This window comes from Podarcis liolepis (genome assembly GCF_965112155.1).
Source record: "Podarcis liolepis genome assembly, chromosome: 10".
Lineage (NCBI taxonomy): Eukaryota > Metazoa > Chordata > Lepidosauria > Squamata > Lacertidae > Podarcis > Podarcis liolepis.
This window is the reverse complement of record NC_139562.1, coordinates 56,449,086-56,475,139: the sequence shown is the minus strand read 5'-3', so window position 1 is coordinate 56,475,139 and position 26,054 is coordinate 56,449,086.

The window sequence follows — 26,054 nt, the reverse complement described above, 5'->3', positions numbered from 1 at the left end:
ACAAGAAATCAGCCCTCAAAAACTTATCCGGCCGAAAATATTTTTTTGAAGAAATCCCTAAGCCCCGGGGTCACAATTTCAGCAAAAGTCTGACTTTTGGCAATTCACTCAAAAATGGTGCCAAAAGCTTGAAAAAGCTCCCCTGAAAGGTTTGGCACTCGAAACGGAAGGCTTTTTATCACAGGACAAGAAATCAGCCCTCAAAAACTTATCCGGCAGAAAATATTTTTTTGAAGAAATCCCTAACCCCCGGGGTCACAATTTCAGCAAAAATCTGACTTTTGGCAATTCACTCAAAAATGGTGCCAGAAGCTTGAAAATGCTCCCCTGAAAGGTTTGGCACTCGAAACAGAAGGCTTTTTATCACAGGACAAGAAATCAGCCCTCAAAAACTTATCCGGCAGAAAATATTTTTTTGAACAAATCCCTAAGCCCCGGGGTCACAATTTCAGCAAAAATCTGACTTTTGGCAATTCACTCAAAAATGGTGCCAACCAGTTGCAAATGCTCCCCTGAAAGGTTTGGCACTCGAAACAGAAGGCTTTTTATCACAGGACAAGAAATCAGCCCTCAAAAACTTATCCGGCAGAAAATATTTTTTTGAACAAATCCCTAAGCCCCGGGGTCACAATTTCAGCAAAAGTCTGACTTTTGGCAATTCACTCAAAAATGGTGCCAAAAGCTTGAAAATGCTCTCCTGAAAGGTTTGGCACTCGAAACGGAAGGCTTTTTATCACCGGAAAGGAATTCAGCCCTCAAAAACTTAACCGGCAGAAAATATTTTTTTGAAGACATCCCTAAGCCCCGGGGTCACAATTTCAGCAAAAATCTGACTTTTGGCAATTCACTCAAAAATGGTGCCAAAAGCTTGAAAATGCTCCCCTGAAAGGTTTGGCACTCGAAACGGAAGGCTTTTTATCACAGGACAAGAAATCAGCCCTCAAAAACTTATCCGGCAGAAAATATTTTTTTGAAGAAATCCCTAAGCCCCGGGGTCACAATTTCAGCAAAAGTCTGACTTTTGGCAATTCACTCAAAAATGGTGCCAAAAGCTTGAAAAAGCTCCCCTGAAAGGTTTGGCACTCGAAACGGAAGGCTTTTTATCACCGGAAAGGAATTCAGCCCTCAAAAACTTAACCGGCAGAAAATATTTTTTTGAAGACATCCCTAAGCCCCGGGGTCACAATTTCAGCAAAAATCTGACTTTTGGCAATTCACTCAAAAATGGTGCCAAAAGCTTGAAAATGCTCCCCTGAAAGGTTTGGCACTCGAAACGGAAGGCTTTTTATCACCGGAAAGGAATTCAGCCCTCAAAAACTTAACCGGCAGAAAATATTTTTTTGAAGACATCCCTAAGCCCCGGGGTCACAATTTCAGCAAAAATCTGACTTTTGGCAATTCACTCAAAAATGGTGCCAGAAGCTTGAAAATGCTCCCCTGAAAGGTTTGGCACTCAAAATGGAAGGCTTTTTATCACAGGACAAGAAATCAGCCCTCAAAAACTTAACCGGCAGAAAATATTTTTTTGAATAAATCCCTAAGCCCCGGGGTCACAATTTCAGCAAAAATCTGACTTTTGGCAATTCACTCAAAAATGGTGCCAAAAGCTTGAAAATGCTCCCCTGAAAGGTTTGGCACTCGAAACAGAAGGCTTTTTATCACAGGACAAGAAATCAGCCCTCAAAAACTTAACCGGCAGAAAATATTTTTTTGAAGACATCTCTTAGCCCCGGGGTCACAATTTCAGCAAAAATCTGACTTTTGGCAATTCACTCAAAAATGGTGCCAAAAGCTTGAAAATGCTCCCCTGAAAGGTTTGGCACTCGAAACGGAAGGCTTTTTATCACAGGACAAGAAATCAGCCCTCAAAAACTTATCCGGCCGAAAATATTTTTTTGAAGAAATCCCTAAGCCCCGGGGTCACAATTTCAGCAAAAGTCTGACTTTTGGCAATTCACTCAAAAATGGTGCCAAAAGCTTGAAAAAGCTCCCCTGAAAGGTTTGGCACTCGAAACGGAAGGCTTTTTATCACAGGACAAGAAATCAGCCCTCAAAAACTTATCCGGCAGAAAATATTTTTTTGAAGAAATCCCTAACCCCCGGGGTCACAATTTCAGCAAAAATCTGACTTTTGGCAATTCACTCAAAAATGGTGCCAGAAGCTTGAAAATGCTCCCCTGAAAGGTTTGGCACTCGAAACAGAAGGCTTTTTATCACAGGACAAGAAATCAGCCCTCAAAAACTTATCCGGCAGAAAATATTTTTTTGAACAAATCCCTAAGCCCCGGGGTCACAATTTCAGCAAAAGTCTGACTTTTGGCAATTCACTCAAAAATGGTGCCAAAAGCTTGAAAAAGCTCCCCTGAAAGGTTTGGCACTCGAAACGGAAGGCTTTTTATCACCGGAAAGGAATTCAGCCCTCAAAAACTTAACCGGCAGAAAATATTTTTTTGAAGACATCCCTAAGCCCCGGGGTCACAATTTCAGCAAAAATCTGACTTTTGGCAATTCACTCAAAAATGGTGCCAAAAGCTTGAAAATGCTCCCCTGAAAGGTTTGGCACTCGAAACGGAAGGCTTTTTATCACAGGACAAGAAATCAGCCCTCAAAAACTTATCCGGCAGAAAATATTTTTTTGAAGAAATCCCTAAGCCCCGGGGTCACAATTTCAGCAAAAGTCTGACTTTTGGCAATTCACTCAAAAATGGTGCCAAAAGCTTGAAAAAGCTCCCCTGAAAGGTTTGGCACTCGAAACGGAAGGCTTTTTATCACCGGAAAGGAATTCAGCCCTCAAAAACTTAACCGGCAGAAAATATTTTTTTGAAGACATCCCTAAGCCCCGGGGTCACAATTTCAGCAAAAATCTGACTTTTGGCAATTCACTCAAAAATGGTGCCAAAAGCTTGAAAATGCTCCCCTGAAAGGTTTGGCACTCGAAACGGAAGGCTTTTTATAACAGGACAAGAAATCAGCCCTTAAAAACTTATCCGGCAAAAAAATTTTTTTTGAAGAAATCCCTAACCCCCGGTGTCACAATTTCAGCAAAAATCTGACTTTTGGCAATTCACTCAAAAATGGTGCCAAAAGCTTGAAAATGCTCCCCTGAAAGGTTTGGCACTCGAAACGGAAGGCTTTTTATCACAGGACAAGAAATCAGCCCTCAAAAACTTATCCGGCAGAAAATATTTTTTTGAATAATTCCCTAAGCCCTGGGGTCACAATTTCAGCAAAAATCTGACTTTTGGCAATTCGCTCAAAAATGGTGCCAAAAGCTTGAAAATGCTCCCCTGAAAGGTTTGGCACTCGAAACGGAAGGCTTTTTATCACAGGACAAGAAATCAGCCCTCAAAAACTTATCCGGCAGAAAATATTTTTTTGAAGAAATCCCTAACCCCCGGGGTCACAATTTCAGCAAAAATCTGACTTTTGGCAATTCACTCAAAAATGGTGCCAGAAGCTTGAAAATGCTCCCCTGAAAGGTTTGGCACTCGAAACAGAAGGCTTTTTATCACAGGACAAGAAATCAGCCCTCAAAAACTTATCCGGCAGAAAATATTTTTTTGAACAAATCCCTAAGCCCCGGGGTCACAATTTCAGCAAAAGTCTGACTTTTGGCAATTCACTCAAAAATGGTGCCAAAAGCTTGAAAAAGCTCCCCTGAAAGGTTTGGCACTCGAAACGGAAGGCTTTTTATCACCGGAAAGGAATTCAGCCCTCAAAAACTTAACCGGCAGAAAATATTTTTTTGAAGACATCCCTAAGCCCCGGTGTCACAATCTCAGCAAAAATCTGACTTTTGGCAATTCACTCAAAAATGGTGCCAAAAGCTTGAAAATGCTCCCCTGAAAGGTTTGGCACTCGAAACGGAAGGCTTTTTATCACAGGACAAGAAATCAGCCCTCAAAAACTTATCCGGCAGAAAATATTTTTTTGAATAATTCCCTAAGCCCTGGGGTCACAATTTCAGCAAAAATCTGACTTTTGGCAATTCGCTCAAAAATGGTGCCAAAAGCTTGAAAATGCTCCCCTGAAAGGTTTGGCACTCGAAACGGAAGGCTTTTTATCACAGGACAAGAAATCAGCCCTCAAAAACTTATCCGGCAGAAAATATTTTTTTGAAGAAATCCCTAAGCCCCGGGGTCACAATTTCAGCAAAAGTCTGACTTTTGGCAATTCACTCAAAAATGGTGCCAAAAGCTTGAAAATGCTCCCCTGAAAGGTTTGGCACTCGAAACAGAAGGCTTTTTATCACAGGACAAGAAATCAGCCCTCAAAAACTTATCCGGCAGAAAATATTTTTTTGAAGAAATCCCTAAGCCCCGGGGTCACAATTTCAGCAAAAATCTGACTTTTGGCAATTCACTCAAAAATGGTGCCAACCAGTTGCAAATGCTCCCCTGAAAGGTTTGGCACTCGAAACAGAAGGCTTTTTATCACAGGACAAGAAATCAGCCCTCAAAAACTTATCCGGCAGAAAATATTTTTTTGAACAAATCCCTAAGCCCCGGGGTCACAATTTCAGCAAAATTCTGACTTTTGGCAATTCACTCAAAAATGGTGCCAAAAGCTTGAAAAAGCTCCCCTAAAAGGTTTGGCACTCGAAACGGAAGGCTTTTTATCACCGGAAAGGAATTCAGCCCTCAAAAACTTAACCGGCAGAAAATATTTTTTTGAAGACATCTCTTAGCCCCGGGGTCACAATTTCAGCAAAAATCTGACTTTTGGCAATTCACTCAAAAATGGTGCCAAAAGCTTGAAAATGCTCCCCTGAAAGGTTTGGCACTCGAAACGGAAGGCTTTTTATCACAGGACAAGAAATCAGCCCTCAAAAACTTAACCGGCAGAAAATATTTTTTTGAAGAAATCCCTAAGCCCCGGGGTCACAATTTCAGCAAAAGTCTGACTTTTGGCAATTCACTCAAAAATGGTGCCAAAAGCTTGAAAAAGCTCCCCTGAAAGGTTTGGCACTCGAAACGGAAGGCTTTTTATCACAGGACAAGAAATCAGCCCTCAAAAACTTAACCGGCAGAAAATATTTTTTTGAAGACATCCCAAAGCCCCGGGGTCACAATTTCAGCAAAAATCTGACTTTTGGCAATTCACTCAAAAATGGTGCCAAAAGCTTGAAAATGCTCCCCTGAAAGGTTTGGCATTCGAAACGGAAGGCTTTTTATCACAGGACAAGAAATCAGCCCTCAAAAACTTATCCGGCAGAAAATATTTTTTTGAAGAAATCCCTAACCCCCAGGGTCACAATTTCAGCAAAAATCTGACTTTTGGCAATTCACTCAAAAATGGTGCCAGAAGCTTGAAAATGCTCCCCTGAAAGGTTTGGCACTCGAAATGGAAGGCTTTTTATCACAGGACAAGAAATCAGCCCTCAAAAACTTAACCGGCAGAAAATATTTTTTTGAAGAAATCCCTAAGCCCCGGGGTCACAATTTCAGCAAAAGTCTGACTTTTGGCAATTCACTCAAAAATGGTGCCAAAAGCTTGAAAAAGCTCCCCTGAAAGGTTTGGCACTCGAAACGGAAGGCTTTTTATCACCGGAAAGGAATTCAGCCCTCAAAAACTTAACCGGCAGAAAATATTTTTTTGAAGACATCCCTAAGCCCCGGGGTCACAATTTCAGCAAAAATCTGACTTTTGGCAATTCACTCAAAAATGGTGCCAAAAGCTTGAAAATGCTCCCCTGAAAGGTTTGGCACTCGAAACGGAAGGCTTTTTATCACAGGACAAGAAATCAGCCCTCAAAAACTTATCCGGCAGAAAATATTTTTTTGAAGAAATCCCTAACCCCCGGGGTCACAATTTCAGCAAAAATCTGACTTTTGGCAATTCACTCAAAAATGGTGCCAAAAGCTTGAAAAAGCTCCCCTGAAAAGTTTGGCACTCGAAACGGAAGGCTTTTTATCACAGGACAAGAAATCAGCCCTCAAAAACTTAACCGGCAGAAAATATTTTTTTGAAGACATCCCTAACCCCCGGGGTCACAATTTCAGCAAAAATCTGACTTTTGGCAATTCACTCAAAAATGGTGCCAGAAGCTTGAAAAAGCTCCCCTGAAAGGTTTGGCACTCGAAACGGAAGGCTTTTTATAACAGGACAAGAAATCAGCCCTCAAAAACTTATCCGGCAGAAAATATTCTTTTGAAAAAATCCCTAAGCCCCGGGGTCACAATTTCAGCAAAAATCTGACTTTTGGCAATTCATTCAAAAATGGTGCCAAAAGCTAGAAAATGCTCCCCTGAAAGGTTTGGCACTCGAAACGGAAGGCTTTTTATCACAGGACAAGAAATCAGCCCTCAAAAACTTAAGCGGCAGAAAATATTTTTTTGAAGACTTCCCTAAGCCCCGGGGTCACAATTTCAGCAAAAATCTGACTTTTGGCAATTCACTCAAAAATGGTGCCAAAAGCTTGAAAATGCTCCCCTGAAAGGTTTGGCACTCGAAACGGAAGGCTTTTTATCACAGGACAAGAAATCAGCCCTCAAAAACTTATCCGGCAGAAAATATTTTTTTGAAGAAATCCCTAACCCCCGGGGTCACAATTTCAGCAAAAATCTGACTTTTGGCAATTCACTCAAAAATGGTGCCAAAAGCTTGAAAAAGCTCCCCTGAAAGGTTTGGCACTCGAAACGGAAGGCTTTTTATCACAGGACAAGAAATCAGCCCTCAAAAACTTAACCGGCAGAAAATATTTTTTTGAAGACATCCCTAACCCCCGGGGTCACAATTTCAGCAAAAATCTGACTTTTGGCAATTCACTCAAAAATGGTGCCAGAAGCTTGAAAATGCTCTCCTGAAAGGTTTGGCACTTGAAACGGAAGGCTTTTTATCACAGGACAAGAAATCAGCCCTCAAAAAATTAACCGGCAGAAAATATTTTTTTTAAAAAAACCCTAAGCCCCGGGGTCACAATTTCAGCAAAAATCTGACTTTTGGCAATTCACTCAAAAATGGTGCCAAAAGCTTGAAAATGCTCCCCTGAAAGGTTTGGCACTCGAAACAGAAGGCTTTTTATCACAGGACAAGAAATCAGCCCTCAAAAACTTAAGCGGCAGAAAATATTTTTTTGAACAAATCCCTAACCCCCGGGGTCACAATTTCAGCAAAAATCTGACTTTTGGCAATTCACTCAAAAATGGTGCCAAAAGCTTGAAAATGCTCCCCTGAAAGGTTTGGCACTCGAAACAGAAGGCTTTTTATCAGAGGACAAGAAATCAGCCCTCAAAAACTTATCCGGCAGAAAATATTCTTTTGAAAAAATCCCTAAGCCCCGGGGTCACAATTTCAGCAAAAATCTGACTTTTGGCAATTCATTCAAAAATGGTGCCAAAAGCTAGAAAATGCTCCCCTGAAAGGTTTGGCACTCGAAACGGAAGGCTTTTTATCACAGGACAAGAAATCAGCCCTCAAAAACTTATCCGGCAGAAAATATTTTTTTGAAGAAATCCCTAACCCCCGGGGTCACAATTTCAGCAAAAATCTGACTTTTGGCAATTCACTCAAAAATGGTGCCAAAAGCTTGAAAATGCTCCCCTGAAAGGTTTGGCACTCGAAACAGAAGGCTTTTTATCAGAGGACAAGAAATCAGCCCTCAAAAACTTATCCGGCAGAAAATATTCTTTTGAAAAAATCCCTAAGCCCCGGGGTCACAATTTCAGCAAAAATCTGACTTTTGGCAATTCATTCAAAAATGGTGCCAAAAGCTAGAAAATGCTCCCCTGAAAGGTTTGGCACTCGAAACGGAAGGCTTTTTATCACAGGACAAGAAATCAGCCCTCAAAAACTTAACCGGCAGAAAATATTTTTTTGAAGACATCCCTAACCCCCGGGGTCACAATTTCAGCAAAAATCTGACTTTTGGCAATTCACTCAAAAATGGTGCCAGAAGCTTGAAAATGCTCTCCTGAAAGGTTTGGCACTTGAAACGGAAGGCTTTTTATCACAGGACAAGAAATCAGCCCTCAAAAAATTAACCGGCAGAAAATATTTTTTTTAAAAAAACCCTAAGCCCCGGGGTCACAATTTCAGCAAAAATCTGACTTTTGGCAATTCACTCAAAAATGGTGCCAAAAGCTTGAAAATGCTCCCCTGAAAGGTTTGGCACTCGAAACAGAAGGCTTTTTATCACAGGACAAGAAATCAGCCCTCAAAAACTTAAGCGGCAGAAAATATTTTTTTGAACAAATCCCTAAGCCCCGGGGTCATAATTTCAGCAAAAATCTGACTTTTGGCAATTCACTCAAAAATGGTGCCAAAAGCTTGAAAATGCTCCCCTGAAAGGTTTGACACTCGAAACGGAAGGCTTTTTATCACAGGACAAGAAATCAGCCCTCAAAAACTTATCCGGCAGAAAATATTTTTTTGAAGAAATCCCTAACCCCCGGGGTCACAATTTCAGCAAAAATCTGACTTTTGGCAATTCACTCAAAAATGGTGCCAAAAGCTTGAAAATGCTCCCCTGAAAGGTTTGGCACTCGAAACAGAAGGCTTTTTATCAGAGGACAAGAAATCAGCCCTCAAAAACTTATCCGGCAGAAAATATTCTTTTGAAAAAATCCCTAAGCCCCGGGGTCACAATTTCAGCAAAAATCTGACTTTTGGCAATTCATTCAAAAATGGTGCCAAAAGCTAGAAAATGCTCCCCTGAAAGGTTTGGCACTCGAAACGGAAGGCTTTTTATCACAGGACAAGAAATCAGCCCTCAAAAACTTAAGCGGCAGAAAATATTTTTTTGAACAAATCCCTAAGCCCCGGGGTCACAATTTCAGCAAAAATCTGACTTTTGGCAATTCACTCAAAAATGGTGCCAAAAGCTTGAAAATGCTCCCCTGAAAGGTTTGACACTCGAAATGGAAGGCTTTTTATCACAGGACAAGAAATCAGCCCTCAAAAACTTAACCGGCAGAAAATATTTTTTTGAAGAAATCCCTAAGCCCCGGGGTCACAATTTCAGCAAAAGTCTGACTTTTGGCAATTCACTCAAAAATGGTGCCAAAAGCGTGAAAAAGCTCCCCTGAAAGGTTTGGCACTCGAAACGGAAGGCTTTTTATCACCGGAAAGGAATTCAGCCCTCAAAAACTTAACCGGCAGAAAATATTTTTTTGAAGACATCCCTAAGCCCCGGGGTCACAATTTCAGCAAAAATCTGACTTTTGGCAATTCACTCAAAAATGGTGCCAAAAGCTTGAAAATGCTCCCCTGAAAGGTTTGGCACTCGAAACGGAAGGCTTTTTATCACAGGACAAGAAATCAGCCCTCAAAAACTTATCCGGCAGAAAATATTTTTTTGAAGAAATCCCTAACCCCCGGGGTCACAATTTCAGCAAAAATCTGACTTTTGGCAATTCACTCAAAAATGGTGCCAAAAGCTTGAAAAAGCTCCCCTGAAAGGTTTGGCACTCGAAACGGAAGGTTTTTTATCACAGGACAAGAAATCAGCCCTCAAAAACTTAACCGGCAGAAAATATTTTTTTGAAGACATCCCTAACCCCCGGGGTCACAATTTCAGCAAAAATCTGACTTTTGGCAATTCACTCAAAAATGGTGCCAGAAGCTTGAAAATGCTCTCCTGAAAGGTTTGGCACTTGAAACGGAAGGCTTTTTATCACAGGACAAGAAATCAGCCCTCAAAAAATTAACCGGCAGAAAATATTTTTTTTAAAAAAACCCTAAGCCCCGGGGTCACAATTTCAGCAAAAATCTGACTTTTGGCAATTCACTCAAAAATGGTGCCAAAAGCTTGAAAATGCTCCCCTGAAAGGTTTGGCACTCGAAACAGAAGGCTTTTTATCACAGGACAAGAAATCAGCCCTCAAAAACTTAACCGGCAGAAAATATTTTTTTGAAGACATCCCTAAGCCCCGGGGTCACAATTTCAGCAAAAATCTGACTTTTGGCAGTTCACTCAAAAATGGTGCCAACCAGTTGCAAATGCTCCCCTGAAAGGCTTGGCACTCGAAACAGAAGGCTTTTTATCACAGGACAAGAAATCAGCCCTCAAAAACATATCCGGCAGAAAATATTTTTTTGAAGAAATCCCTAACCCCCGGGGTCACAATTTCAGCAAAAATCTGACTTTTGGCAATTCACTCAAAAATGGTGCCAAAAGCTTGAAAAAGCTCCCCTGAAAGGTTTGGCACTCGAAACGGAAGGCTTTTTATAACAGGACAAGAAATCAGCCCTCAAAAACTTATCCGGCAGAAAATATTCTTTTGAAAAAATCCCTAAGCCCCGGGGTCACAATTTCAGCAAAAATCTGACTTTTGGCAATTCACTCAAAAATGGTGCCAAAAGCTTGAAAATGCTCCCCTGAAAGGTTTGACACTCGAAACGGAAGGCTTTTTATCACAGGACAAGAAATCAGCCCTCAAAAACTTATCCGGCAGAAAATATTTTTTTGAACAAATCCCTAACCCCCGGGGTCACAATTTCAGCAAAAATCTGACTTTTGGCAATTCACTCAAAAATGGTGCCAAAAGCTTGAAAATGCTCCCCTGAAAGGTTTGGCACTCGAAACAGAAGGCTTTTTATCAGAGGACAAGAAATCAGCCCTCAAAAACTTATCCGGCAGAAAATATTCTTTTGAAAAAATCCCTAAGCCCCGGGGTCACAATTTCAGCAAAAATCTGACTTTTGGCAATTCATTCAAAAATGGTGCCAAAAGCTAGAAAATGCTCCCCTGAAAGGTTTGGCACTCGAAACGGAAGGCTTTTTATCACAGGACAAGAAATCAGCCCTCAAAAACTTAAGCGGCAGAAAATATTTTTTTGAACAAATCCCTAAGCCCCGGGGTCATAATTTCAGCAAAAATCTGACTTTTGGCAATTCACTCAAAAATGGTGCCAAAAGCTTGAAAATGCTCCCCTGAAAGGTTTGACACTCGAAACGGAAGGCTTTTTATCACAGGACAAGAAATCAGCCCTCAAAAACTTATCCGGCAGAAAATATTTTTTTGAAGAAATCCCTAACCCCCGGGGTCACAATTTCAGCAAAAATCTGACTTTTGGCAATTCACTCAAAAATGGTGCCAAAAGCTTGAAAATGCTCCCCTGAAAGGTTTGGCACTCGAAACAGAAGGCTTTTTATCAGAGGACAAGAAATCAGCCCTCAAAAACTTATCCGGCAGAAAATATTCTTTTGAAAAAATCCCTAAGCCCCGGGGTCACAATTTCAGCAAAAATCTGACTTTTGGCAATTCATTCAAAAATGGTGCCAAAAGCTAGAAAATGCTCCCCTGAAAGGTTTGGCACTCGAAACGGAAGGCTTTTTATCACAGGACAAGAAATCAGCCCTCAAAAACTTAAGCGGCAGAAAATATTTTTTTGAACAAATCCCTAAGCCCCGGGGTCACAATTTCAGCAAAAATCTGACTTTTGGCAATTCACTCAAAAATGGTGCCAAAAGCTTGAAAATGCTCCCCTGAAAGGTTTGGCACTCGAAACGGAAGGCTTTTTATCACCGGAAAGGAATTCAGCCCTCAAAAACTTAACCGTCAGAAAATATTTTTTTGAAGACATCCCTAAGCCCCGGGGTCACAATTTCAGCAAAAATCTGACTTTTGGCAATTCACTCAAAAATGGTGCCAAAAGCTTCAAAATGCTCCCCTGAAAGGTTTGGCACTCGAAACGGAAGGCTTTTTATCACAGGACAAGAAATCAGCCCTCAAAAACTTATCCGGCAGAAAATATTTTTTTGAAGAAATCCCTAACCCCCGGGGTCACAATTTCAGCAAAAATCTGACTTTTGGCAATTCACTCAAAAATGGTGCCAAAAGCTTGAAAATGCTCCCCTGAAAGGTTTGGCACTCGAAACGGAAGGCTTTTTATCACAGGACAAGAAATCAGCCCTCAAAAACTTAACCGGCAGAAAATATTTTTTTGAACAAATCCCTAAGCCCCGGGGTCACAATTTCAGCAAAAATCTGACTTTTGGCAATTCACTCAAAAATGGTGCCAGAAGCTTGAAAATGCTCTCCTGAAAGGTTTGGCACTTGAAACGGAAGGCTTTTTATCACAGGACAAGAAATCAGCCCTCAAAAACTTAACCGGCAGAAAATATTTTTTTGAAAAAATCCCTAAGCCCCGGGGTCACAATTTCAGCAAAAATCTGACTTTTGGCAATTCACTCAAAAATGGTGCCAACCAGTTGCAAATGCTCCCCTGAAAGGCTTGGCACTCGAAACAGAAGGCTTTTTATCACAGGACAAGAAATCAACCCTCAAAAACATATCCGGCAGAAAATATTTTTTTGAAGAAATCCCTAACCCCCGGGGTCACAATTTCAGCAAAAATCTGACTTTTGGCAATTCACTCAAAAATGGTGCCAAAAGCTTGAAAAAGCTCCCCTGAAAGGTTTGGCACTCGAAACGGAAGGCTTTTTATCACCGGAAAGGAATTCAGCCCTCAAAAACTTAACCAGCAGAAAATATTTTTTTGAAGAAATCCCTAAGCCCCGGGGTCACAATTTCAGCAAAAATCTGACTTTTGGCAATTCATTCAAAAATGGTGCCAAAAGCTAGAAAATGCTCCCCTGAAAGGTTTGGCACTCGAAACGGAAGGCTTTTTATCACAGGACAAGAAATCAGCCCTCAAAAACTTAAGCGGCAGAAAATATTTTTTTGAACAAATCCCTAAGCCCCGGGGTCACAATTTCAGCAAAAATCTGACTTTTGGCAATTCACTCAAAAATGGTGCCAAAAGCTTGAAAATGCTCCCCTGAAAGGTTTGACACTCGAAACGGAAGGCTTTTTATCACAGGACAAGAAATCAGCCCTCAAAAACTTATCCGGCAGAAAATATTTTTTTGAAGAAATCCCTAACCCCCGGGGTCACAATTTCAGCAAAAATCTGACTTTTGGCAATTCACTCAAAAATGGTGCCAAAAGCTTGAAAATGCTCCCCTGAAAGGTTTGGCACTCGAAGCAGAAGGCTTTTTATCAGAGGACAAGAAATCAGCCCTCAAAAACTTATCCGGCAGAAAATATTCTTTTGAAAAAATCCCTAAGCCCCGGGGTCACAATTTCAGCAAAAATCTGACTTTTGGCAATTCATTCAAAAATGGTGCCAAAAGCTAGAAAATGCTCCCCTGAAAGGTTTGGCACTCGAAACGGAAGGCTTTTTATCACAGGACAAGAAATCAGCCCTCAAAAACTTAAGCGGCAGAAAATATTTTTTTGAACAAATCCCTAAGCCCCGGGGTCACAATTTCAGCAAAAATCTGACTTTTGGCAATTCACTCAAAAATGGTGCCAAAAGCTTGAAAATGCTCCCCTGAAAAGTTTGACACTCGAAACGGAAGGCTTTTTATCAGAGGACAAGAAATCAGCCCTCAAAAACTTATCCGGCAGAAAATATTTTTTTGAAGAAATCCCTAACCCCCGGGGTCACAATTTCAGCAAAAGTCTGACTTTTGGCAATTCACTCAAAAATGGTGCCAAAAGCTTGAAAATGCTCCCCTGAAAGGTTTGGCACTCGAAACGGAAGGCTTTTTATCACAGGACAAGAAATCAGCCCTCAAAAACTTAACCGGCAGAAAATATTTTTTTGAACAAATCCCTAAGCCCCGGGGTCACAATTTCAGCAAAAATCTGACTTTTGGCAATTCACTGAAAAATGGTGCCAGAAGCTTGAAAATGCTCTCCTGAAAGGTTTGGCACTTGAAACGGAAGGCTTTTTATCACAGGACAAGAAATCAGCCCTCAAAAACTTAACCGGCAGAAAATATTTTTTTGAAGACATCCCTAAGCCCCGGGGTCACAATTTCAGCAAAAATCTGACTTTTGGCAATTCACTCAAAAATGGTGCCAAAAGCTTGAAAATGCTCCCCTGAAAGGTTTGGCACTCGAAACGGAAGGCTTTTTATCACAGGACAAGAAATCAGCCCTCAAAAACTTATCCGGCAGAAAATATTTTTTTGAAGAAATCCCTAAGCCCCGGGGTCACAATTTCAGCAAAAGTCTGACTTTTGGCAATTCACTCAAAAATGGTGCCAAAAGCTTGAAAAAGCTCCCCTGAAAGGTTTGGCACTCGAAACGGAAGGCTTTTTATCACCGGAAAGGAATTCAGCCCTCAAAAACTTAACCGGCAGAAAATATTTTTTTGAAGACATCCCTAAGCCCCGGGGTCACAATTTCAGCAAAAATCTGACTTTTGGCAATTCACTCAAAAATGGTGCCAAAAGCTTGAAAATGCTCCCCTGAAAGGTTTGGCACTCGAAACGGAAGGCTTTTTATAACAGGACAAGAAATCAGCCCTTAAAAACTTATCCGGCAAAAAAATTTTTTTTGAAGAAATCCCTAACCCCCGGTGTCACAATTTCAGCAAAAATCTGACTTTTGGCAATTCACTCAAAAATGGTGCCAAAAGCTTGAAAATGCTCCCCTGAAAGGTTTGGCACTCGAAACGGAAGGCTTTTTATCACAGGACAAGAAATCAGCCCTCAAAAACTTATCCGGCAGAAAATATTTTTTTGAATAATTCCCTAAGCCCTGGGGTCACAATTTCAGCAAAAATCTGACTTTTGGCAATTCGCTCAAAAATGGTGCCAAAAGCTTGAAAATGCTCCCCTGAAAGGTTTGGCACTCGAAACGGAAGGCTTTTTATCACAGGACAAGAAATCAGCCCTCAAAAACTTATCCGGCAGAAAATATTTTTTTGAAGAAATCCCTAACCCCCGGGGTCACAATTTCAGCAAAAATCTGACTTTTGGCAATTCACTCAAAAATGGTGCCAGAAGCTTGAAAATGCTCCCCTGAAAGGTTTGGCACTCGAAACAGAAGGCTTTTTATCACAGGACAAGAAATCAGCCCTCAAAAACTTATCCGGCAGAAAATATTTTTTTGAACAAATCCCTAAGCCCCGGGGTCACAATTTCAGCAAAAGTCTGACTTTTGGCAATTCACTCAAAAATGGTACCAAAAGCTTGAAAAAGCTCCCCTGAAAGGTTTGGAACTCGAAACGGAAGGCTTTTTATCACCGGAAAGGAATTCAGCCCTCAAAAACTTAACCGGCAGAAAATATTTTTTTGAAGACATCCCTAAGCCCCGGGGTCACAATTTCAGCAAAAATCTGACTTTTGGCAATTCACTCAAAAATGGTGCCAAAAGCTTGAAAATGCTCCCCTGAAAGGTTTGGCACTCGAAACGGAAGGCTTTTTATCACAGGACAAGAAATCAGCCCTCAAAAACTTATCCGGCAGAAAATATTTTTTTGAAGAAATCCCTAACCCCCGGTGTCACAATTTCAGCAAAAATCTGACTTTTGGCAATTCACTCAAAAATGGTGCCAAAAGCTTGAAAATGCTCCCCTGAAAGGTTTGGCACTCGAAACGGAAGGCTTTTTATCACAGGACAAGAAATCAGCCCTCAAAAACTTATCCGGCAGAAAATATTTTTTTGAATAATTCCCTAAGCCCTGGGGTCACAATTTCAGCAAAAATCTGACTTTTGGCAATTCGCTCAAAAATGGTGCCAAAAGCTTGAAAATGCTCCCCTGAAAGGTTTGGCACTCGAAACGGAAGGCTTTTTATCACAGGACAAGAAATCAGCCCTCAAAAACTTATCCGGCAGAAAATATTTTTTTGAAGAAATCCCTAAGCCCCGGGGTCACAATTTCAGCAAAAGTCTGACTTTTGGCAATTCACTCAAAAATGGTGCCAAAAGCTTGAAAATGCTCCCCTGAAAGGTTTGGCACTCGAAACGGAAGGCTTTTTATCACAGGACAAGAAATCAGCCCTCAAAAACTTATCCGGCAGAAAATATTTTTTTGAAGAAATCCCTAAGCCCCGGGGTCACAATTTCAGCAAAAATCTGACTTTTGGCAATTCACTCAAAAATGGTGCCAACCAGTTGCAAATGCTCCCCTGAAAGGTTTGGCACTCGAAACAGAAGGCTTTTTATCACAGGACAAGAAATCAGCCCTCAAAAACTTATCCGGCAGAAAATATTTTTTTGAACAAATCCCTAAGCCCCGGGGTCACAATTTCAGCAAAATTCTGACTTTTGGCAATTCACTCAAAAATGGTGCCAAAAGCTTGAAAAAGCTCCCCTAAAAGGTTTGGCACTCGAAACGGAAGGCTTTTTATCACCGGAAAGGAATTCAGCCCTCAAAAACTTAACCGGCAGAAAATATTTTTTTGAAGACATCTCTTAGCCCCGGGGTCACAATTTCAGCAAAAATCTGACTTTTGGCAATTCACTCAAAAATGGTGCCAAAAGCTTGAAAATGCTCCCCTGAAAGGTTTGGCACTCGAAACGGAAGGCTTTTTATCACAGGACAAGAAATCAGCCCTCAAAAACTTATCCGGCAGAAAATATTTTTTTGAAGAAATCCCTAAGCCCCGGGGTCACAATTTCAGCAAAAGTCTGACTTTTGGCAATTCACTCAAAAATGGTGCCAAAAGCTTGAAAAAGCTCCCCTGAAAGGTTTGGCACTCGAAACGGAAGGCTTTTTATCACAGGACAAGAAATCAGCCCTCAAAAACTTAACCGGCAGAAAATATTTTTTTGAAGACATCCCAAAGCCCCGGGGTCACAATTTCAGCAAAAATCTGACTTTTGGCAATTCACTCAAAAATGGTGCCAAAAGCTTGAAAATGCTCCCCTGAAAGGTTTGGCATTCGAAACGGAAGGCTTTTTATCACAGGACAAGAAATCAGCCCTCAAAAACTTATCCGGCAGAAAATATTTTTTTGAAGAAATCCCTAACCCCCAGGGTCACAATTTCAGCAAAAATCTGACTTTTGGCAATTCACTCAAAAATGGTGCCAGAAGCTTGAAAATGCTCCCCTGAAAGGTTTGGCACTCGAAATGGAAGGCTTTTTATCACAGGACAAGAAATCAGCCCTCAAAAACTTAACCGGCAGAAAATATTTTTTTGAAGAAATCCCTAAGCCCCGGGGTCACAATTTCAGCAAAAGTCTGACTTTTGGCAATTCACTCAAAAATGGTGCCAAAAGCTTGAAAAAGCTCCCCTGAAAGGTTTGGCACTCGAAACGGAAGGCTTTTTATCACAGGACAAGAAATCAGCCCTCAAAAACTTAACCGGCAGAAAATATTTTTTTGAAGACATCCCTAAGCCCCGGGGTCACAATTTCAGCAAAAATCTGACTTTTGGCAATTCACTCAAAAATGGTGCCAAAAGCTTGAAAATGCTCCCCTGAAAGGTTTGGCACTCGAAACGGAAGGCTTTTTATCACAGGACAAGAAATCAGCCCTCAAAAACTTATCCGGCAGAAAATATTTTTTTGAAGAAATCCCTAACCCCCGGGGTCACAATTTCAGCAAAAATCTGACTTTTGGCAATTCACTCAAAAATGGTGCCAAAAGCTTGAAAAAGCTCCCCTGAAAGGTTTGGCACTCGAAACGGAAGGCTTTTTATCACAGGACAAGAAATCAGCCCTCAAAAACTTAACCGGCAGAAAATATTTTTTTGAAGACATCCCTAACCCCCGGGGTCACAATTTCAGCAAAAATCTGACTTTTGGCAATTCACTCAAAAATGGTGCCAGAAGCTTGAAAATGCTCTCCTGAAAGGTTTGGCACTTGAAACGGAAGGCTTTTTATCACAGGACAAGAAATCAGCCCTCAAAAAATTAACCGGCAGAAAATATTTTTTTTAAAAAAACCCTAAGCCCCGGGGTCACAATTTCAGCAAAAATCTGACTTTTGGCAATTCACTCAAAAATGGTGCCAAAAGCTTGAAAATGCTCCCCTGAAAGGTTTGGCACTCGAAACAGAAGGCTTTTTATCACAGGACAAGAAATCAGCCCTCAAAAACTTAACCGGCAGAAAATATTTTTTTGAAGACATCCCTAAGCCCCGGGGTCACAATTTCAGCAAAAATCTGACTTTTGGCAGTTCACTCAAAAATGGTGCCAACCAGTTGCAAATGCTCCCCTGAAAGGCTTGGCACTCGAAACAGAAGGCTTTTTATCACAGGACAAGAAATCAGCCCTCAAAAACATATCCGGCAGAAAATATTTTTTTGAAGAAATCCCTAACCCCCGGGGTCACAATTTCAGCAAAAATCTGACTTTTGGCAATTCACTCAAAAATGGTGCCAAAAGCTTGAAAAAGCTCCCCTGAAAGGTTTGGCACTCGAAACGGAAGGCTTTTTATAACAGGACAAGAAATCAGCCCTCAAAAACTTATCCGGCAGAAAATATTCTTTTGAAAAAATCCCTAAGCCCCGGGGTCACAATTTCAGCAAAAATCTGACTTTTGGCAATTCATTCAAAAATGGTGCCAAAAGCTAGAAAATGCTCCCCTGAAAGGTTTGGCACTCGAAACGGAAGGCTTTTTATCACAGGACAAGAAATCAGCCCTCAAAAACTTAAGCGGCAGAAAATATTTTTTTGAAGACATCCCTAAGCCCCGGGGTCACAATTTCAGCAAAAATCTGACTTTTGGCAATTCACTCAAAAATGGTGCCAAAAGCTTGAAAATGCTCCCCTGAAAGGTTTGGCACTCGAAACGGAAGGCTTTTTATCACAGGACAAGAAATCAGCCCTCAAAAACTTGTCCGGCAGAAAATATTTTTTTGAAGAAATCCCTAACCCCCGGGGTCACAATTTCAGCAAAAATCTGACTTTTGGCAATTCACTCAAAAATGGTGCCAAAAGCTTGAAAAAGCTCCCCTGAAAGGTTTGGCACTCGAAACGGAAGGCTTTTTATCACAGGACAAGAAATCAGCCCTCAAAAACTTAACCGGCAGAAAATATTTTTTTGAAGACATCCCTAACCCCCGGGGTCACAATTTCAGCAAAAATCTGACTTTTGGCAATTCACTCAAAAATGGTGCCAGAAGCTTGAAAATGCTCTCCTGAAAGGTTTGGCACTTGAAACGGAAGGCTTTTTATCACAGGACAAGAAATCAGCCCTCAAAAAATTAACCGGCAGAAAATATTTTTTTTAAAAAAACCCTAAGCCCCGGGGTCACAATTTCAGCAAAAATCTGACTTTTGGCAATTCACTCAAAAATGGTGCCAAAAGCTTGAAAATGCTCCCCTGAAAGGTTTGGCACTCGAAACAGAAGGCTTTTTATCACAGGACAAGAAATCAGCCCTCAAAAACTTAACCGGCAGAAAATATTTTTTTGAAGACATCCCTAAGCCCCGGGGTCACAATTTCAGCAAAAATCTGACTTTTGGCAGTTCACTCAAAAATGGTGCCAACCAGTTGCAAATGCTCCCCTGAAAGGCTTGGCACTCGAAACAGAAGGCTTTTTATCACAGGACAAGAAATCAGCCCTCAAAAACATATCCGGCAGAAAATATTTTTTTGAAGAAATCCCTAACCCCCGGGGTCACAATTTCAGCAAAAATCTGACTTTTGGCAATTCACTCAAAAATGGTGCCAAAAGCTTGAAAAAGCTCCCCTGAAAGGTTTGGCACTCGAAACGGAAGGCTTTTTATAACAGGACAAGAAATCAGCCCTCAAAAACTTATCCGGCAGAAAATATTCTTTTGAAAAAATCCCTAAGCCCCGGGGTCACAATTTCAGCAAAAATCTGACTTTTGGCAATTCATTCAAAAATGGTGCCAAAAGCTAGAAAATGCTCCCCTGAAAGGTTTGGCACTCGAAACGGAAGGCTTTTTATCACAGGACAAGAAATCAGCCCTCAAAAACTTAAGCGGCAGAAAATATTTTTTTGAACAAATCCCTAAGCCCCGGGGTCACAATTTCAGCAAAAATCTGACTTTTGGCAATTCACTCAAAAATGGTGCCAAAAGCTTGAAAATGCTCCCCTGAAAGGTTTGACACTCGAAACGGAAGGCTTTTTATCACAGGACAAGAAATCAGCCCTCAAAAACTTATCCGGCAGAAAATATTTTTTTGAAGAAATCCCTAACCCCCGGGGTCACAATTTCAGCAAAAATCTGACTTTTGGCAATTCACTCAAAAATGGTGCCAAAAGCTTGAAAATGCTCCCCTGAAAGGTTTGGCACTCGAAACAGAAGGCTTTTTATCAGAGGACAAGAAATCAGCCCTCAAAAACTTATCCGGCAGAAAATATTCTTTTGAAAAAATCCCTAAGCCCCGGGGTCACAATTTCAGCAAAAATCTGACTTTTGGCAATTCATTCAAAAATGGTGCCAAAAGCTAGAAAATGCTCCCCTGAAAGGTTTGGCACTCGAAACGGAAGGCTTTTTATCACAGGACAAGAAATCAGCCCTCAAAAACTTAAGCGGCAGAAAATATTTTTTTGAACAAATCCCTAAGCCCCGGGGTCATAATTTCAGCAAAAATCTGACTTTTGGCAATTCACTCAAAAATGGTGCCAAAAGCTTGAAAATGCTCCCCTGAAAGGTTTGACACTCGAAACGGAAGGCTTTTTATCACAGGACAAGAAATCAGCCCTCAAAAACTTATCCGGCAGAAAATATTTTTTTGAAGAAATCCCTAACCCCCGGGGTCACAATTTCAGCAAAAATCTGACTTTTGGCAATTCACTCAAAAATGGTGCCAAAAGCTTGAAAATGCTCCCCTGAAAGGTTTGGCACTCGAAACAGAAGGCTTTTTATCAGAGGACAAGAAATCAGCCCTCAAAAACTTATCCGGCAGAAAATATTCTTTTGAAAAAATCCCTAACCCCCGGGGTCACAATTTCAGCAAAAATCTGACTTTTGGCAATTCATTCAAAAATGGTGCCAAAAGCTAGAAAATGCTCCCCTGAAAGGTTTGGCACTCGAAACGGAAGGCTTTTTATCACAGGACAAGAAATCAGCCCTCAAAAACTTAAGCGGCAGAAAATATTTTTTTGAACAAATCCCTAAGCCCCAGGGTCACAATTTCAGCAAAAATCTGACTTTTGGCAATTCACTCAAAAATGGTGCCAAAAGCTTGAAAATGCTCCCCTGAAAGGTTTGGCACTCGAAACGGAAGGCTTTTTATCACCGGAAAGGAATTCAGCCCTCAAAAACTTAACCGTCAGAAAATATTTTTTTGAAGACATCCCTAAGCCCCGGGGTCACAATTTCAGCAAAAATCTGACTTTTGGCAATTCACTCAAAAATGGTGCCAAAAGCTTCAAAATGCTCCCCTGAAAGGTTTGGCACTCGAAACGGAAGGCTTTTTATCACAGGACAAGAAATCAGCCCTCAAAAACTTATCCGGCAGAAAATATTTTTTTGAAGAAATCCCTAACCCCCGGGGTCACAATTTCAGCAAAAATCTGACTTTTGGCAATTCACTCAAAAATGGTGCCAAAAGCTTGAAAATGCTCCCCTGAAAGGTTTGGCACTCGAAACGGAAGGCTTTTTATGACAGGTCAAGAAATCAGCCCTCAAAAACTTAACCGGCAGAAAATATTTTTTTGAACAAATCCCTAAGCCCCGGGGTCACAATTTCAGCAAAAATCTGACTTTTGGCAATTCACTCAAAAATGGTGCCAGAAGCTTGAAAATGCTCTCCTGAAAGGTTTGGCACTTGAAACGGAAGGCTTTTTATCACAGGACAAGAAATCAGCCCTCAAAAACTTAACCGGCAGAAAATATTTTTTTGAAAAAATCCCTAAGCCCCGGGGTCACAATTTCAGCAAAAATCTGACTTTTGGCAATTCACTCAAAAATGGTGCCAACCAGTTGCAAATGCTCCCCTGAAAGGCTTGGCACTCGAAACAGAAGGCTTTTTATCACAGGACAAGAAATCAACCCTCAAAAACATATCCGGCAGAAAATATTTTTTTGAAGAAATCCCTAACCCCCGGGGTCACAATTTCAGCAAAAATCTGACTTTTGGCAATTCACTCAAAAATGGTGCCAAAAGCTTGAAAAAGCTCCCCTGAAAGGTTTGGCACTCGAAACGGAAGGCTTTTTATCACCGGAAAGGAATTCAGCCCTCAAAAACTTAACCAGCAGAAAATATTTTTTTGAAGAAATCCCTAAGCCCCGGGGTCACAATTTCAGCAAAAATCTGACTTTTGGCAATTCATTCAAAAATGGTGCCAAAAGCTAGAAAATGCTCCCCTGAAAGGTTTGGCACTCGAAACGGAAGGCTTTTTATCACAGGACAAGAAATCAGCCCTCAAAAACTTAAGCGGCAGAAAATATTTTTTTGAACAAATCCCTAAGCCCCGGGGTCACAATTTCAGCAAAAATCTGACTTTTGGCAATTCACTCAAAAATGGTGCCAAAAGCTTGAAAATGCTCCCCTGAAAGGTTTGACACTCGAAACGGAAGGCTTTTTATCACAGGACAAGAAATCAGCCCTCAAAAACTTATCCGGCAGAAAATATTTTTTTGAAGAAATCCCTAACCCCCGGGGTCACAATTTCAGCAAAAATCTGACTTTTGGCAATTCACTCAAAAATGGTGCCAAAAGCTTGAAAATGCTCCCCTGAAAGGTTTGGCACTCGAAACAGAAGGCTTTTTATCAGAGGACAAGAAATCAGCCCTCAAAAACTTATCCGGCAGAAAATATTCTTTTGAAAAAATCCCTAAGCCCCGGGGTCACAATTTCAGCAAAAATCTGACTTTTGGCAATTCATTCAAAAATGGTGCCAAAAGCTAGAAAATGCTCCCCTGAAAGGTTTGGCACTCGAAACGGAAGGCTTTTTATCACAGGACAAGAAATCAGCCCTCAAAAACTTAAGCGGCAGAAAATATTTTTTTGAACAAATCCCTAAGCCCCGGGGTCACAATTTCAGCAAAAATCTGACTTTTGGCAATTCACTCAAAAATGGTGCCAAAAGCTTGAAAATGCTCCCCTGAAAAGTTTGACACTCGAAACGGAAGGCTTTTTATCACAGGACAAGAAATCAGCCCTCAAAAACTTATCCGGCAGAAAATATTTTTTTGAAGAAATCCCTAAGCCCCGGGGTCACAATTTCAGCAAAAATCTGACTTTTGGCAATTCACTCAAAAATGGTGCCAAAAGCTTGAAAATGCTCCCCTGAAAGGTTTGGCACTCGAAACAGAAGGCTTTTTATCAGAGGACAAGAAATCAGCCCTCAAAAACTTATCCGGCAGAAAATATTTTTTTGAAGAAATCCCTAACCCCCGGGGTCACAATTTCAGCAAAAGTCTGACTTTTGGCAATTCACTCAAAAATGGTGCCAAAAGCTAGAAAATGCTCCCCTGAAAGGTTTGGCACTCGAAACGGAAGGCTTTTTATCACAGGACAAGAAATCAGCCCTCAAAAACTTTACCGGCAGAAAATATTTTTTTGAAAAAAAATCCCTAAGCCCCGGGGTCACAATTTCAGCAAAAATCTGACTTTTGGCAATTCACTCAAAAATGGTGCCAAAAGCTTGAAAATGCTGCCCTGAAAGGTTTGGCACTCGAAATGGAAGGCTTCTTATCACAGGACAAGAAATCAGCCCTCAAAAACTTAACCGGCAGAAAATATTTTTTTTGAAGAAATCCCTAACCCCCGGGGTCACAATTTCAGCAAAAATCTGACTTTTCGCAATTCACGCAAAAATGGTGCCAAAAGCTTGAAAATGCTCTCCTGAAAGGTTTGGCACTCGAAACAGAAGGCTTTTTATCACAGGACAAGAAATCAGCCCTCAAAAACTTATCCGGTAGAAAATATTTTTTTGAAAAAATCCCTAAGCCCCGGGGTCACAATTTCAGCAAAAATCTGACTTTTGGCAATTCACTCAAAAATGGTGCCAAAAGCTTGAAAATGCAATCCTGAAAGGTTTGGCACTCGAAAAGGAAGGCTTTTTATCACAGGACAAGAAATCAGCCCTCAAAAATTTAAGCGGCAGAAAATATTTTTTTGAACAAATCCCTAAGCCCCGGGGTCACAATTTCAGCAAAAATCTGACTTTTGGCAATTCACTCAAAAATGGTGTCAAAAGCTTGAAAATGCTCCCCTGAAAGGTTTGGCACTCGAAACGGAAGGCTTTTTATCACAGGACAAGAAATCAGCCCTCAAAAATGTAACCGGCAGAAAATATTTTTTTGAAGACATCCCTAAGCCCCGGGGTCACAATTTCAGCAAAAATCTGACTTTTGTCTATTCACTCAAGAATGGTGCCAACCAGTTGCAAATGCTCCCCTGAAAGGTTTGGCACTCGAAACAGAAGGCTTTTTATCACAGGACAAGAAATCAGCCCTCAAAAACATATCCGGCAGAAAATATTTTTTTGAAGAAATCCCTAAGCCCCGGGGTCACAATTTCAGCAAAAATCTGACTTTTGGCAATTCACTCAAAAATGGTGCCAAAAGCTTGAAAATGCTCTCCTGAAAGGTTTGGCACTCGAAATGGAAGGCTTCTTATCACAGGACAAGAAATCAGCCCTCAAAAACTTAACCGGCAGAAAATATTTTTTTTGAAGAAATCCCTAACCCCCGGGGTCACAATTTCAGCAAAAATCTGACCTTTGGCAATTCACACAAAAATAGTGCCAAAAGCTTGAAAATGCTCCCCTGAAAGGTTTGGCACTCGAAATGGAAGGCTTCTTATCACAGGACAAGAAATCAGCCCTCAAAAACTTAACCGGCAGAAAATATTTTTTTGAAGACATCCCTAACCCCCGGGGTCACAATTTCAGCAAAAATCTGACTTTTCGCAATTCATGCAAAAATGGTGCCAAAAGCTTGAAAATGCTCTCCTGAAAGGTTTGGCACTCGAAACAGAAGGCTTTTTATCACAGGACAAGAAATCAGCCCTCAAAAACTTATCCGGTAGAAAATATTTTTTTGAAAAAATCCCTAAGCCCCGGGGTCACAATTTCAGCAAAAATCTGACTTTTGGCAATTCACTCAAAAATGGTGCCAAAAGCTTGAAAATGCACTCCTGAAAGGTTTGGCACTCGAAAAGGAAGGCTTTTTATCACAGGACAAGAAATCAGCCCTCAAAAATTTAAGCGGCAGAAAATATTTTTTTGAACAAATCCCTAAGCCCCGGGGTCACAATTTCAGCAAAAATCTGACTTTTGGCAATTCACTCAAAAATGGTGTCAAAAGCTTGAAAATGCTCCCCTGAAAGGTTTGGCACTCGAAACAGAAGGCTTTTTATCACAGGACAAGAAATCAGCCCTCAAAAATGTAACCGGCAGAAAATATTTTTTTGAAGACATCCCTAAGCCCCGGGGTCACAATTTCAGCAAAAATCTGACTTTTGTCTATTCACTCAAAAATGGTGCCAACCAGTTGCAAATGCTCCCCTGAAAGGTTTGGCACTCGAAACAGAAGGCTTTTTATCACAGGACAAGAAATCAGCCCTCAAAAACATATCCGGCAGAAAATATTTTTTTGAAGAAATCCCTAAGCCCCGGGGTCACAATTTCAGCAAAAATCTGACTTTTGGCAATTCACTCAAAAATGGTGCCAAAAGCTTGAAAATGCTCTCCTGAAAGGTTTGGCACTCGAAACGGAAGGCTTTTTATCACAGGACAAGAAATCAGCCCTCAAAAACTTAACCGGCAGAAAATATTTTTTTGAAAAAAAATCCCTAAGCCCCGGGGTCACAATTTCAGCAAAAATCTGACTTTTGGCAATTCACTCAAAAATGGTGCCAAAAGCTTGAAAATGCACTCCTGAAAGGTTTGGCACTCGAAACAGAAGGCTTTTTATCACAGGACAAGAAATCAGCCCTCAAAAACTTAACCGGCAGAAAATATTTTTTTGAACAAATCCCTAAGCCCCGGGGTCACAATTTCAACAAAAATCTGACTTTTGGCAATTCACTCAAAAATGGTGCTAAAAGCTTGAAAATGCTCCCCTGAAAGGTTTGGCACTCGAAACGGAAGGCTTTTTATCACAGGACAAGAAATCAGCCCTCAAAAACTTAAGCGGCAGAAAATATTTTTTTGAAGACATCCCTAAGCCCCAGGGTCACGATTTCAGCAAAAATCTGACTTTTGGCAATTCACTCAAAAATGGTGCCAGAAGCTTGAAAATGCTCTCCTGAAAGGTTTGGCACTCGAAACGGAAGGCTTTTTATCACAGGACAAGAAATCAGCCCTCAAAAACTTAACCGGCAGAAAATATTTTTTTGAACAAATCCCTAAGCCCCGGGGTCACAATTTCAGCAAAAATCTGACTTTTCGCAATTCACTCAAAAATGGTGCCAAAAGCTTGAAAATGCTCCCCTGAAA